This window comes from Nuphar pumila, chromosome 6 (assembly GCF_984573655.1).
Source record: "Nuphar pumila chromosome 6, dmNupPumi1.hap1.1, whole genome shotgun sequence".
Lineage (NCBI taxonomy): Eukaryota > Viridiplantae > Streptophyta > Magnoliopsida > Nymphaeales > Nymphaeaceae > Nuphar > Nuphar pumila.
The window spans coordinates 87,958,613-87,975,094 of NC_143254.1; the positions used below are offsets into that span (position 1 = coordinate 87,958,613).

At 40.4% G+C, this 16,482-nt stretch overlaps 1 pseudogene across 1 annotated transcript; it reads left to right on the forward strand.

Moving 5' to 3' along the window:
• Nucleotides 1-12,044: 12,044 nt before the first annotated feature.
• Nucleotides 12,045-13,199, forward strand: LOC149835055 (ethylene-responsive transcription factor RAP2-9 pseudogene; annotated as a pseudogene). The gene has a single exon (XR_016432582.1). The product of XR_016432582.1 is annotated as an ethylene-responsive transcription factor RAP2-9 pseudogene (transcript).
• Nucleotides 13,200-16,482: the final 3,283 nt, after the last annotated feature.

Sequence of the window (16,482 nt, forward strand, 5' to 3'; positions counted from 1 at the left end):
AGATTTATTATTATCAGTCACGACATCACTCGTGAGAAAATAAGTAAATTATGAGTTTGAGAATGTCGTTCAATGTGTGAACTTAGTTATGACTTAGGATTACACTAACACTGGTTTGGGACTCTGGATGATTATGGATGGTTGATAACCATCATGGTTAGGATGTAGCATAAACCATACCGAGATTGAAAGTTTGACCTCCCGGCTAGCTACCGGTGGGGTCCCCGTGGTAGTTCACTACAGTGCCTGGTGGTCTGGGAATACTGTGAGTGTATAGTTCATTGTCTGGCTACATGTAGAATTGAGGTGTTCTATGAGGTTGTTATACCCATAGACGGCTATGACCGGTATAGCCAACCTAGTGATAATTGTGGGAGAGAGTGTCTGAGGAAGGTAATGGGGGTAATTAAAATATTCAAACTTGTCTGGTGTGTCGAAAACTAAACTAAGACTAAGGGTTTAGAGCCCACTACAGTTGTAAGTTAATTATTTATTTGCTTATAATTATTTCTTATTGGGTTGTAGACTCACCCCCAATGTTTAATTGCAACTGTAGGTTCTACGCATTAACCCAATCAGGACGTGTGCAGCTTATCCTTCTACAGCAAAGCATTTGGTATATTTTACTTTTTTGTCATTTAATAAGATGTATTTGCTTTTTTTTATTATGAATGGTGAACAATTGCAAGAAAGAGTTGATGTATGAGAATAAAATAAAATAAAAAATTAGCCACATTTTTTCTATGTAAACTTTGTATTATTTTCTTCTGAAAAGTAATACCAACCGAACTCGGATTCCTGAGGTCCTAGATCGAGGTGTTACACTCAGTCTATCGACTGAAATAGAAAAAGAAGAAGAAGAAGATAGGGAACACAAATACAAAGAGAGAGATGAATGAAGCCTCGTAGCCTCCCTCACCTCCGCAGACCCCTCAGCCTCGCCCCCACCTCACCTTTGCCGGTCCCTCACCTTGATCGCTGCCTCATCTCTGTCGACACCTGGCCTGACCCAAACATTGTTTGTCCTTTTGCCCATCTGAATGCTGCACAGGAAAGAGAGGAGGGCGCTCCTATCGAGGTGAGTCTCACTTTTTTCAAAAAAAAAAAAACTTTGTTTTTTTTTCGTCCTTGTCCATTTTGTTTGTAACTAAGAGAGTGGAACAGCTTTTAAGCCATTTTCTGAATGTGGCGAACGATGTTATGCGCATCCGTAGCATCCTGCATTTGCTAAAAAACGTGATCGAAATGGCTGCAGCATCCTGCGCGACGTGCGAGATGCGCTCTCAAACAACCCCTAAAAGCCCAATATAAGTTTTTTCTAAGAGGCATTTACAAAATGCTACCTAACTTATCACATTTTTCAGAAATACCCAATTTTTTTATTATTATACAGTTAGCCACCCATTTTTTTCATGTATGCTTCAAAGGATCAAAAGTAATTATGTTGGCCTTGGGTTAGTCAAAACCACGTCATTTAAATGCACTTATTTATTGTTTTCTATAATGAAAGAGCATACGCTGGAAATGAGCTAAGCCGCTCATGTTCGGTTCCTAAAAAAGGTCATTCCTACTCGTAAAATAAGCTAAGCAAGTTGAATATATTCAGTAAGCAGTTGGCTATTTAGTTATACTTTACATCAGATAATGTAATATAAAATATATGATTGAACTATTTTATTTGTGAAGAACTAGGTTCATTGGTGAAATCTTATTGCTTCTACTCTAAAACAAGGTGTTTTTTATAATCCTATTTCTTTCATCTTTAAAACAAAAGCATTTTGTTTATAAACAATCCAGCTCGAGCTCAAACTCGGGTTCATTATAATCTCGCACTTGGCTTGGCTTGCCACAAGAATGAACCAAGCTTGAACACTTCAAACTCGGCTTTGTAGCTCTATCGAGAAAAGAAAAATGTCATTTTTCACTTCCACAGGTACTTGAAATGCTTGCAAATAAAAATAGGCATTTAAATCTAATATTTGAAATGTTGGGAGTTTTTTTTTTAATAACAGATGAATTAAACAGTTTTACGTAAATTGCTCAAAGTTTAATTTGCAAAATTTGGTTAACCGTTATGCCACAGGCTCACCCCAACTTCATTCATATAATTTTGTTGGCAAGCGCTGAGATGTACTAAATGTGATGACTTACCTCCCTCCGATTGTTTATGGGTCTTCTATCTCACTTAGTTTTTGAACTCCTTAGTCTAATTAGGGTGGGCATTGGGCTCGCCCGGCTCGGACCATCGGGTTTGAAGTGCGGACAGATCTGGAGATGGCTAAGCCCATTTATTAATGGTTTAGGTTTCGGCCCGGTTTTTAATTGGTTTGGGTTTGAAGAGTAGTTCATGACCCGGCCCATTGGTGCAATGGGCCAATGTTTTAGTGGGTCAGTCAAGCCTGGCCCAAATCCATTTGTAGGTTGTTTTCGAATGAAGTTCATAAATTAATTCCTATAATACCAAAAGCAGTGATTTAAATAAAAAATTAATGCACCCATTTAATTATATTTTTTATTTTTATATAATCAACACAATTAATTAGGTAAATAGTAATATTTACCAAGTTACCATGCAGCCAGCTACTAAAAAAATAATTAAATTAATTAGGTAGCTCAGGCCTGGTAGCATGTGGGCCAACCTAGGCCTGGCCCATTTATATAATGGGGCTGTGTTTAAGCCATTAGCTAACGAGTCAGGGCTTAAAACCTTGATCCAAACCTGGCTCATGATCAGCGGGGTTGGCTTGACCCACCGGGCTACTCTGCCCATTGCTCATCCCTACGTCTAATAGGGATCAAATGGATTGGATACAAGCCATGCTTCATCGAAATGTGAACATGAAGTGTTTTTTAACAAATCCAAAATTGAGTACCTGAGAACCAATAGATTAAGTTGGATCTGGATCCTAAATCTACATGATAAAATACCAAATTCATTCAAACGTGGGTCCTACATAAAATACCAATATGGATCTGACCCAAATCCAATATTCCAATTGATCACCTTTGTGAAGGACCACAAGTAAAAGGTACTTAATTAATCTGCCGAAGCTGTAAAGAAGCACATTCGCCAAACATGCAGTAAGAAAGATATGGATTATCCTCTCCCATAAGGGTTTGCTTCCCTTTTCTAAGTTGACTAACTTTCACAGATATCAAGCATGAATATCCAACGAGGACTCCACTGATCTGGTAGAAGCGACTCATGCATGTCACCAAATTGACAGGATGTCACAAGTTCGAAACCCACCAAATTGACAGGATGTCACAAGTTCGAAACCCATGAGTGTGCATCACCTGCCAATGTTGGGTGTATTTTCTCGTGGCCAAGTAAGACCTAGGGTTTTACACCAATGAACTAGGCGAGCGAGGAGATATTTTTCCATTATCTCAAGAATTATATATATTAAGGTGGTGTTTGGATGCAACCAATTATCCAGATTTACGGGATAAAGTTGGATCTTCTATTATTGATGATAATGTGATTCTGTAGCTTATCCCATTTATCTGGATAAGTGGGTACACCCAAACACCCCCTAAGCATGAGCCAACATAAAGCTCATGACTCATGCAGCTTGGATATGTCCCTCATCTAAACCATTAAATTCACAATCCAAACATGTAGTTGGACCAAGAATTTATTGTAGAAACATGAACTTGGATATGACCCTCATCATGTCTGATTTTGTAGATGGAACGACCCACATCACAAGATGGTACCCATGCAACCAGAGTTTTTTTTTGAACTTTGAGAAACCACTGCAGGTGCAGAGACCTAACCACGCTGGCTCAGCCTCAGCATAAAACTCCGAGGCCTTACCCCTCGACCCCAAGGAGTCGCCAAGCTTCGGCTTATGCAGGGAGTGACCCCCCATGAGATTTGAACCTAGACTGCCCGTCAAACGGTCTAGGCCCCATCCCACTAAGCCACACCCCATGCAACCAGAGTTATCTTAAGCTAACCCATCATCTATGAATCTATAATGCACATATTTGATTCGCACATTTGGGCGGACACATAAGATAAGTAGGAAAGCAATATGGACAATGGCCACAGGGACGTGTTGCATCAGGTTTAGTTTACAGTTTTGTAGCCATTAGAGCAGCGTTACATCAATGCTGTGCTGGTTCCACCACAATAATTGCCTTTGTTGGAAGTATTTGGGGGTGCTCTTCATAAAGGCAAACTTGGGTGTATGGACTAATTAATGACTACTTTAAAGTAGAGATGTCCATGGATCGGGTTTGCTTCAGATACCACCAATCGATTTGACGGATTTAGTAAACCATTTCAGATTAGATTAATTAAACGAATCGGATTGGGCTTTAGAGTTTTACATCTAACAGAAGGGTGGGGTTTGTGGTTGTAAACGTTGGGTGAGATAGCTAATCTTACCCAGCGTTTGACAGGATCCGCTGTACGTCTAACCTCATATCTGAGTCTATATCCAACCAACTTTCAAATCCAAATGCACAACGTGCACCCCATAATTAGTTTAAATAACAAATCGTATCTGTATATGATGATAGCTTTTTCATCTGCCACCACATATATATATATATATATAGAGAGAGAGAGAGAGAGAGAGAGAGAGAAAAATGGGTAGGTGCGAAATTGATACGTGCTAAATAGTTTTTTTGTGTCCTTTCGGTATTTTTTTGGCAGTTCTGACCCATAAATGTGTTGGGCGTGGTGGATTTAAGAAGAATCCACACTTGGATCATGTGTTTTAATGAAAAAAATTATATTTGGAGTCTCAAAAAATTATAAAGATTTTGGAACGTTGATTTTTTGAACCTTATAAAAACCCACCCATGTTTCCGAATCGAACACTTCAAGAGCTGACCCCTCAGAATTTAAAATTTAAAAAAAAAAAAACTGGAAAACTCATTTAGCACCTACCCATTACTCCCATTACTCTCTCTCTCTCTCTCTCTCTCTCTCTCTCTCTCTCTCTCTCTATATATATATATATATATATATATATATATATATATATATATATATATATATATATATATATATATATATCGGTGGCTAATGAATGTAAGAAACTAATGAGTAGAAATCACTTTTTTTTTAATTTTCCAATTTTTGTAAATCAAATATTACGAATGTGATCTACATGATTTGTTTAGTAGGAAACTTCTTTTGAATCATATAATTATGTTTTTAAAGGGGTTCAAAAATCCACAACACACAATATGATACAATTTCATAATTCAAAAAATATGTTTTTACATTAAAAAAGCATGATGCATGGCTTGATCCTTAGTAAACAAACTGCTGAACACATCTATGTGGTTAGATTGAGTGAATGCAACTTATACTTACCTTCATTAGTAGCAAATATATATATATATATATATATATATATATATATATATATATATATATATATATATATATATATATATATATATTTGTAGCTAACCGGGCGTTTGAAAGGGTTTTCCCATATTTTACATAAATTTGACCATACAGATGTATTTACTAGAAAAATGAGACCTGAATCATGTTTTTTGATAAAAGATGATTTTTTAAGCCTTAAATATTTAGAAAAATATTAGACCATCAATTTTTTTAACCTTATAAAACCTGTTGGCGTATTGGAATCAGTCGATTCCTATAAAATAAAACATGATCAACACATTTGTAAGGTCAGATTTAAGAAAAATGTTTTTAGAGTGCCTGGTTAGCTGGACGGTTAGATAGAAAAGTAGTCATCAGCTACGACCTTTCATTTTATATATATATATATATATATATATATATATATATATATATATATATATATATATATATATATAGTTTGTGTGTGTGTTTTGTATGTATCAGGCAATGCAGCGGCTATCACACTTTTTTTTTTGGTTTTTCCCTCTTTTTTTTTGTAGGGCCTATTATCATTTGACTTGACTCTTTGTTCTCATCTTGGACAAGTAGGTTGTATGTATATGGATTGGGACAATGTTTGGGGTACGAATGGGTCGGGGCTTAAGTCGAACCTTCAACCGAAGTGGGCACGTTATTCTTGGATATGGGAGCTTAAAATAAAAAACATTCGGATTATATTCAAATTTATTTGATCTGTTTATTTTTTTCTGAATTGTATGTGATTTCTTTTTTTCTTATAGAATTGTATGTGAATTTGGATCAATACTTATTACTTTCAAACACATCTATCTGTAGATCAACCCCCGTGTTATTTTCGTTTCACTAATATAACTGGTGATATCAAAATTATGGTATACCGTTATGGTTAATATGTTAGCTCAACCAAATTTTAACATAAAGGGGGTGTTTGATTGGGCAGACAGAATCTTCCGTGGCTTGCTATACTGTCCACACCTCACGTACCCGACACAAATGGTAGATGCGTGAAATGCATGGAATACGGTGTTCCATTGGTGTTCCACTTCCACCCCTTACCCTGGAGCAGAAGTGTCTGGGACACCTGGAACAAAAAACAAACAAAACAAAGAAAAAAGAAAAAGGTGGAACACTTAAGACAAAAACTCGAGTTGTTCTGGACACCTCCGCGCCTGGCTAACAGTGTCCGAACAAGCCTGTTCTACAAGGTCCTGCCACGTAATCAAACACTGACATTTTTTTTGAAGCTATTCTAGTGAGGGAAAATGGGTCAGAGCAATCAAACACTGACAAACCATGTGGTAAATGGGTTTTTCGGGCTTCTCTGATGCTTTTTATGCAGTTCTGGCTATATAAATGTGTTGGGCATGGTCGATTTACTAAGAATCCATACCTGAATCATGTGTTTTGGATGGAAAAAATGATGTTTGGAGCCTCGAAAATTTACAAAGATTTTGGATCGTTGATTTTTCAAACTTTATAAAAACCCACCCATGTGTTGGAATCAAACGCTTCAAGAGCTGGTCCTCGTAAAATCAAGTACATAGATCACATCTGTATGGTCCGAATTTGAAATTAAAATGAAAAAAACCCAAAAAACCCATTTAACAGGCGATTTAGCACCAAATGGGTTTAGCACGTACCCATTACTATTCTAGTGAATAAGCATGTGTTAGTTATGTGTGGTCAGTTCATTACTTTAGATTTTCATATATTCAACAAATTAAGCATGATCCTCGTCATATCATCGCCTTCATTATTAAGCAAGGTTGTCTTGATAATTTTATATTTTTTATTCGTTTTTCCGCGTTTTTTAGGATCGCTATTGCGTGCACGGAAAGATTTAGACATTCAGTACTCCTCGTCAATGAATAGTTAGACACTTAATTCAATAAAAAAACAAGTATTTTAGGGTTTATACATTGCAATGTCGACTGTACATACTATCTAGTAGAAAATTGGTTCTCAGCCTGTCAACATCACGTAGTTTGTTTGTTTAGTAGAAAACAAGTTTAATGTAACAAGATTGTAGCCTATGCATAGGTTTTTCAAAAGCTTCAAAAATAAATTCCCACAATGTAACAAAATTTCATATCCAAAATAATAATTTTTTATGTGAATAAAAAAAATTATGCAAAGTGCAACACTACAAGAAAAATGCTAATTAACGACGGAAATTTGCGACGGATTTTTTTCGTCGCAAATTTGTGATGAATTAGCTAGAGAAAACTATTTGTCGCTAACATTCGAATGATTGGTAGAATTAGCGATGGAAAATATTTCATCATGAATTCGTCGCTAATTAGCGATAGATTCACGATGAAAAAAACTATCATCGCTAATCAGTCACTACTTAGCGATGGATTCGCGATGAAAAAATTATGTCTCAAAGTCCATCGAAACTTAACAACGAAAAGTTTTTCATCGCGAATCTGTTGCTAATTATCGACGGATTAGTGACGTTATTTTTCTATCGCTAATTTCCAATACAAGAAAAATGTTAATTAGCGACGAAAAACTTCTGTCGCAACTTCATGACGAATGAGCGACAAAATTTTGCTGTCACGAATCTGTCACTAATTAGCGAGGGAATTAACAATAGAATTTTTCTATCGCTATTTTTCGATTTAAACCGACCCGTCTAGTGCACAAAATTTTCTCTCTCTCCCCGCGCAAAATTTAAACCGACCCAAAAACCGTTCGATTTAAACCGGTTTTTAGCAGGACGTTCGAACGAGGATGACTTCGTGGCGGTGGAATGCGAGGAAGAAGAGGAGTCGGAGTCGTCGGTGCTGGAGGACCCGGCCGGCCCGACCTCTCTGATATCGAACAACTCTTCTTTCATCAATTTCGTCGACGTTACGGCAGCGAGCTTTCCATCTCCATAAGTGGTTTTCTTTTCTGAGCGTGGCTTTCCATTCTCGGACTCTATTTTTCCAGCCTAACGATTCTGTTGGGGGTTTTGGTTTCAGGTCGACGGACAAGCGAGGGAACCAGGTCGGGAGGGCGCCAGAGAGCATGCCGGTTTAGAGGTTCAGTCATTGCCTTGTGCAGAAGACCCCGCAGTGGTGGGTCGGGCCGGACAAGCGAGGAACCAGGTCGGGAGGGCATCAGAGAGTGCATCGGAGAGCGCGTCGGTTTGGAGGTGCAACCACTGCCTTGTGTAGAAGACCCCGCAGTGGCGGGCCGGGCCGGACAAGCGAGGAACCAGGTCGGGAGGGCATCAGAGAGTGCATCGGAGAGCGCGTCGGTTTGGAGGTGCAACCACTGCCTTGTGTAGAAGACCCCGCAGTGGCGGGCCGGGCCGCTCGGGTCTAAGACCCTGTGTAACACATGTGGGGTGCGGTATAAGTTCGGGTTGTTGTTGCCGGAATACTGCCCGGCAGGGAGCAAACTTTTTTTTTAACTTTTTTTTTAAATTTAGCGACAAATTAATTACGGATATTATTCGTCGCTAAATTAGCAACGGCTTAGCAATAAATCATGTCCGTCGCAAAACCAAATATGTGCATATTTAGCAACAGACTCGCGATGGATCATGTCTGTCGCTAATCTGTCATAAATTAGCAACTGAAGTAGCAACAAATCAGTTTTATTGCTAATTAGCGATCAGAAATTTGCGATGGACGCTATCCATCGCTAATTTATCATCAATCTGTCACTAAACAGTTTAGCGATGGACAGCGTCCGTCGCTAATCCACGATTTTCTTGTAGTGCAACCTAAGAGTGGCCAGCGGGCTTTGGATACATAGCCCGAATCTGGTTAGGCTCATGTTGCACTTTGCGATCCAGGTTCAAATAAAGTTGGGTCTGGCCCAGCCCGATTAGATAATCGAGCCCTAATCAGACCAGGCCCATATGCAAAATGTATAGGGCTTGACAATCCCTATCCATTGATTGGGTTGGGCTTAAAGGGCTCGGCCCAATGGGAGTTCAAGCCTGATTGTAAGTGGATCAGGCCAAGCTCAGACTTCAGTACGGGTTGGGCCTATCAAGCCTTTATCATATCCTAATTGGGCTGAGCTCCCTTGATCATCTTTCGAAGTGAATCTACTTATCAAACGTTGTAGGAGCGGACTGCTCTACATTCAGCCATGCCACAATGACCCATGAAACGCAATGGATGGGACGAAATCCAGCAACCAATTGCAGGCTCTAAATAACCAGCCAAGCTTGCAGCTCGTAGTTGACCATAATTCATGAACCCAATCAGTAGAGGAAACATATCGGGAATATACATGAATAATTTGATGTTTCTTTCTCTTGGTTAAGAGAGGATTTGAATATGGTTTCAAAGGATTCAGCCAATTGTCCAGATAGTAGGATATCTTTGAGAAATAGGAATAGGTGTTATCAAAGAATTTAAATTCTGCTATTATTTCTGTTATGGAGTGAGTCAACCATCCACTTTGGTAACCCCTCACAAACATACCAACGACTGTACAAAATACATAGCAATATAATATTTAATTTATAAATTTGCATTATTAGTACTTAAATATAATATCATACCATTTTCAAGTGTACGTAAAAACTAGAAAAATTAAAGAACCTGGAAATAAGTAAAATACATATATTTTCACAGCTTTAGCCACATTTTTGGGTTGAAAACACTTAACCAATGTTGTCAGTATCGGTGCTTATCAACCTAAATCGCCCAATACCGAGAAAATCGATACCAAACTGGCCCGAAGCGGGCTAATTAAGAAAAAAATCGCAAAATTAATTTTGTAATATTATTTTGACACGTGGCTTTCTCTGGTTAAAAGCTGCACGATTCAAAACATTCAGCCCCAAATCGGTACCGCCCTGAATAGTGTGAGGGTCCAGCCCCAAGACAAAACGAATATTGACCCTTCATCCCGAACACTGGACGGAATCGCTCGGTCATAAAAACCGGCTCTTTACTGTGCTGGGACCAGCACGTTAGCGCTGCCCGCTCTCTTTCTATTAGCAGTCGTGCAGCCACTAGCCGTCTCGACAGCTGTCACAATCCGCCACGAAGGATTCCATGACGTGGCCGACTCCACGTCCACGTCGACAGTCTACGGAGAGAGTCGGGCAAAGTGGTAAACCAGACACACCCAAATGTCGGTGGGCGATGACGTGGACCTCCGTGCCACGTAGACGTCATCACGAATCCCGAAGCGTCATAAAGTGGCGGAGCATGTCGGTAGCTTGGTCATCCAGATGCGACCACGTGGCGCGTCTTTGAGCGGCAGGTCGGCATCAAGCATATGTTTTGCTCATTTTCATTATTTTCCTAAATTACCCCTCTATTAGACCAAACCCCACGGTATTGCCATGGAGCCCACTCCCAAGGCGGCTCGATGCTTTAGCAGCCCTACGTTGGGTTTAGACTTTTACGAAGTTTCTAGTCTTGGCTCTCCAACAGGCTCGAATCTTGTTCAGGGGCACGAGATGGTTCAATTGATTTTCTCATAAGATAAGCATCCTTTTAAGTATGATCTAAAGGTGCTAACGAAGGCTTGGCTCCTTTTTATTATTATTTTTTAAAGGCAAGCTCGGGTTAGGCAGACCCCTACCAGTCATACAACGATACCATCGAGATTTGAACTGGCAACAAACCAACACAAGGTGACGTCCATTAGCTGTTTCTACCAGACAAATGGAGCCCTGTTGGTGCGAAGGCTTGATAGAGGTGACTTGTGAACATGATGTAAATGAAAAGGGCTTGATTTACAAGAAAATCTACATAAACTTATTCTTCTGCACAAAAAAATTAAAAGAGTAAGAAAATATGAAAAAAATGAACAAATATAAAAATTTCAAAAAATAAATAAGTAAAATAACTAAAAATTATAAAAAAAAATACTGAAATTTATAGATTCTTCAACTCTATGATCCCTCAAAAATTTCTATAATGAGTATTTATAGTGTCTATTTTGGAATTGAGATGGATCCATTACCTAAAAAGATTTAATTTTAAATAAAAAATCTAAATAAAAACTAAGCTAAATTAGATTCAAATGAATCTTTATGAACCTGGGTTTTCTGCTTTGGGTCCTGCATCCGAACATCATCTAGTTAACAAAACATCACAAATTTGAAACTCACGGTGTGTATCTCTTAATAGAACTAGGGCTGATAAATGAACTAAGCAGCTCATGGCTTGTCTCACCTGATCGTCCAGTTGGTGTGGCGAGACTATCTATAACTGAGTCGAGCATTAACAACAGAGTGTTCGTCTCAAGTAGGCTTGTTTAGATGAGCTTATATAAGATTTATGTGTAATACATGTTAAAAAACATATAGAAGCTTGATTTATTTAGTTGGTTATGGTTATGTAGCCAAACAAGAGGTCAACATTTTCACTACAGACCCTATAACAAAATGGTTTTCTTATTTAACAAGCCAACTAGTGACTCGATTCGTCTGGCTTTGGCTCATACAAGCTCGAGCTCAACTCGGCTGGCACGAGCCAGATGAGCCAAGTTGAGCACTGGCTTGCTTTAAACGAGCTGAGGGCAAACAACCCTTGTTCGGCTCGTTTGCCCAAGCTAAAATGCCGATGATTTTGATTGGGTAGAGCGGTTTCTTTGATGGCACATCGTAATTTCTCCGTAGAAGAGGGGTACTTTTGCAGCACCATGCAGCCCCGACTCCACTTCGCAAATAATTACCCCGAAAAAAACCCGGGAAGAAGACGTACACGAGTCTCTCTGGTCGGCGAGGAACCCAAGCCGGAAGTCCGCGCGGTATAATATATGTATATATGTATGCGGTAATCTCAATCCTCAACGCAAACCCCTCCCCGATTCCCAAACTCTCTCTCTCTCTCTCTCTCTCTCTCTCTCTCTCTCTCAGAAGGAGCCTCTTTCATGGAGGGCGAGTGCTGCTCGGCGTCGACGTCGTCGGCCGCTTCGGCGTGCCACCCGATGAAGAGGCAGCGGGCCGGGCACCCGGAGAAGCCGTACATGGGGATCCGGATGAGGAAGTGGGGCAAGTGGGTCGCCGAGATCCGAGAGCCGAACAAGCGGTCTAGGATCTGGCTGGGCTCCTACTCTACCCCAGTCGCTGCCGCCCGCGCCTACGACACCGCCGTGTTCTACCTCCGCGGCCCCTCAGCCCGCCTCAACTTCCCGGAATTCGTCGCCGATGATCTCCCTGACATGTCCCCGGCGTCCATCCGCAAGAAGGCCACCGAGGTCGGCGCCCAAGTCGACGCCCTCGCCCAGCTCTCCTCAGCCGTGTCTCCGCCACCGCAGATGACGCAGCTGCCGCCGTCGTCGCCTCCGAAGAAGAAGAAGAAGCCGAATTTGAACGAGGAGCCGACCGATTCCGACGAGGATGAGTCGGAGTCGGAGGCCGGAGGAAGCTTTTCCGGTGAAGGCGGTGAACGATAAGTGGAATTCTTTGGAAAAAAAAATATCCTTCCTTTCCTTATTTTTCCCTTTGGTTTTATCGATATTACATATGCGTCCCTGTACATTGGAATCGACCTTTCTACCCTTGGAATCATGAAATCCGATGGCTGGATAATGGAGAAAATGACGATTATGTCCTCCATATTGCAAAAAAGTTTCGCGTTGTGTCAGTTTTGCAAAGTCGCTTCCTTGGAAAATCATGGAGGGTGGTTCGGGGATTCTCCTTCTCCGGCCGAGAATAGGGGGTGGGGGCGCTTGTCATTTTCTCAGATTAGTAAGGGCGTATTGGACAAAAAGTCTTCCTTGTGTTTTTGTAATTTCTTCGGTTGTGTGAAAGGATAAAGACGCCCCTGTTTTTTCGAAGAAATTACCAGGGAGGGTCTTGTAGTTACTTGTATTACAGAAAACTATTTTTTAAAATTTTTCTTTTCGCTGTAAACTTGTAATATCTCCTATTCTCCTCTCTCTCTCTCTCTCTCTCTCTCTCCTTCCACCGAGGCACCTCTCTGCAATTTTGGGAAAAAATCGACCTCGTGTTTGTAAAACAAAGCTGAACGTAGGTGGTGGTGCACGTTACGTACGGTGCGCGCGTGAGCAGCGGCAGCGGTTGCGGAGTGAGGCGGAATTAAATAAGAGTGAAAAAGAAAGAGCGGCGCTAATGATGGCGTGGAGCATCCCTTACCTTTTCTGAGATAGGTACGGTGGTGGATTGTTTACTCGGAATTCACCTCTCAGGGGCGGTGGGTGGTGGTTGCAAATTTCCCCCAATTGGCGAGAGGCCCCCCTCTTTGTTTTCTGTTTTTTCTTTTTGCCTCATTTATTTTATAAGGGTGGATAAAGATCAAAAGATCCCCCATTAATTGCACGTGTATGGACGAGATGGGAAGCCTGGTTGGGTGGGGGCGATGGATAAGGGTCCAGCCTGTGGTGGACTGGTGGTCCTTGAGTTCTGAAGGAAGGTTGGGGTTGTCTTGGCCTTTGGCTGGACGGTTGCGTGTTGACTTTTTGGTTCTGGGAGGGGTTTGGTAGGTACGAGTCGTTTTTAGTTCAGTTGGTCACGGTGAGGTGTGCCTCTAGGCTGGAGATAAGAGCTTGTGGGCCCTCCTTGTTGGGTGCCGTCCATCTTTGGCATTGAGTGATTGCGATTGATTTGGTTCTGTGCCTTGGGATAAAGATGGGCAAGGATGTGATGCGTGGGCGTCTCATGGTAGCGACGGGATCGGATGGTCAGCACCCTCATATCGTGGGGACCAGTCACATGGCAGGGTCTCGCAGGGGTCCCACCGGAACCAACCTGGGTTGCTCTCCACCGTTCCTGGTTGGGGGAGGGTCCAAAAATAGCGTTGCAGGTCATTCCTTGATGCGGTCTGTGTTGTCCTTTGTGCCCTTTTTTTCCTCTCGCTTTGTAAGCGGTTTTAGGACACGCATTGATAGCATGGTGAGTGGTCCAAATTATGTAGTACCCGAGTTTGCATTGCATTCGCGGTTTCATGGATTCAATCTGACACCGCCCCCTCCCTCTCTCTGATATATATATATATATATATATATATATAGTGCTTCCGATTACCTACTCCCACCTAGTAAAAAGTTTAAATTGTCATTTCTTAAACTGACTCTATACATATGATCTATAAGCATTATTTAGTAGAAAACAAGTTTTGCATCATGTGATTATAGCTGTATGTTTTCTAAAAATTTTAAAAATCAATAGTTCACAATGTATCCAAATTTCATGATTTAAAAAATACTACTTTTATGTAAAAAAAAAAACATGATCCAAAGGATGATTCTTATAAAAAAAACTATGTTGAGTACACATCCATAAGGTTTAGTTGAGAAGATACAATCTATTTCTAGCAGTTAGGAGTGTATATATATATAAAGAGAGGGAAGAGAGAATCACTATAATATGAGAACTGCCTTAATTTTTATGGATTTTTTGTTTTTTTCTCTTTAATCTAACCATACAAATGTGATCTACATGCATGGTTTATAAGAACCCACTCTTGATTTTGATGCATAAACGAGATTTTTTTAAGGCTTTAAAATAAATCGTTCATAATCTTCATAAATATTTAAGCATTCAAAATCACATTTTTCATAAAAAATACACGATCCAATGGTTGATTCTTAGCAAATTCACCATGCCAAGCACATCCACATGGTTGGATTTGCAAAAAAAGTGTTGGAAATGCCTATATTTTTAGTTTTCATATATATATATATATTATCGGTGTAAATATAAAAAAAAAGTGATGAGTGTACCTTCACTCATTATGGTAGATCTACCATGATAGATCCGCTCTTGTGTGTGTGTGTAAACACACACATAAAGATAGGAAAATAGTTCACTACAATCATACATGGACTTGTGTGTGTGTGCGCGCGCTATTTGGAAATAGTTCAAGATGTGCATGAGACAGATTAGCTTTATTTATGAAGCTGGAAAATCAGAAAAGGATGGGATTGAAATATTTTGGCTTATCTAAACTACCAGTTAAAGAGATTCTAAGGATATCAATAACGGTTCCATAATTGTGTGAGGTGCCTCCATAGCCACAATATTTGCCTTCACATTGGTTGGTTGGACGTTTGCAAGAAAATGACAGAATGGAAGCGTTTTTTAGGTTCATGTTGGGTTGACGGACGCTAAGCCCATGAACCTAACAGCTAGCTAGCTAGGTGGAGCCAAAATGGTAGTTGTATCTAGCTGGCTGCAGATTCAATGATCGGGTTTACTTTTTTTATATTTACACCGAGAAACTGCCCCCAGGATCAGAGACTTAGTCGCGTTGGGCTTACCCTGTACCTCCAGGGAGTCGCCACCCTTCGGCTTGTGCAAGGTGTGACGCCCATGAGAATTGAACCTAGACTGCCTGCCTAGCGGCTGGCTTAGACCCCATCCCACTGCACCAAACCCTTTTGGGGCTTGGGCTGAGTACTTAAAACTAACTAATCTGCCTATCACAGTGATTTTCTGTGTTTTGTGTGAGTTGAGTACTACTTTGCTAAATACTCGTTGCATTTGGTGTAAATTTGTGTGTGTGTGTGTGTGTGGGTGGGGGGGCTTTAAGCGCTTGAGTGTCAGTGACCTCACCTGGAGATTACCTGCTTCGGTGCCGAATTTCATCATAAAAAGAAAAATAATGATCAAATTTGAAATTGGTGAGGTTCAAGTTTGGACTCTCACCAAGAAATCTGCTTGAATTATGTGATTGTAGCCTACCCTTCAAAGCATCTAACACGGATCTCATCATTTGAAATAGGATGGGTTTTCATCCTACATTCAATCCTAGCCATCTAGCTGTTGATCGGATGGCTAAGGTTATTGAATGTAGGATGGAACTCATCCTATTTCAAATGATGGGATCCGTGTTCCAAAGCATCTCTCATTCACCTAATCGTTAGAAGAAAAAAAAAGTGTAGATACTCATTTAAACCTAACTTCTTGTTCGTACAGCAGGTCTTGACTAAAAGATGGATTAAATTTACATGAAATAGCTGTCCTGTTGACTTCCATATGCCTAAGCCTCGTAGGAGGGTGGTGTGCCAGTGCATGAGGTAAGCAACCGGGTCTGGATAATTGCCGAAGAAAGTAAAATGCAGCCCAGCATTTTTACTTCGAAAAATTGTGATTGTTAGTGGTGGTGGTGGTAGAAAAGTTGTGACGACAATGGACTTTTACACTTTTTCTTTTTTTGATAGACAAGCTGGGGTTA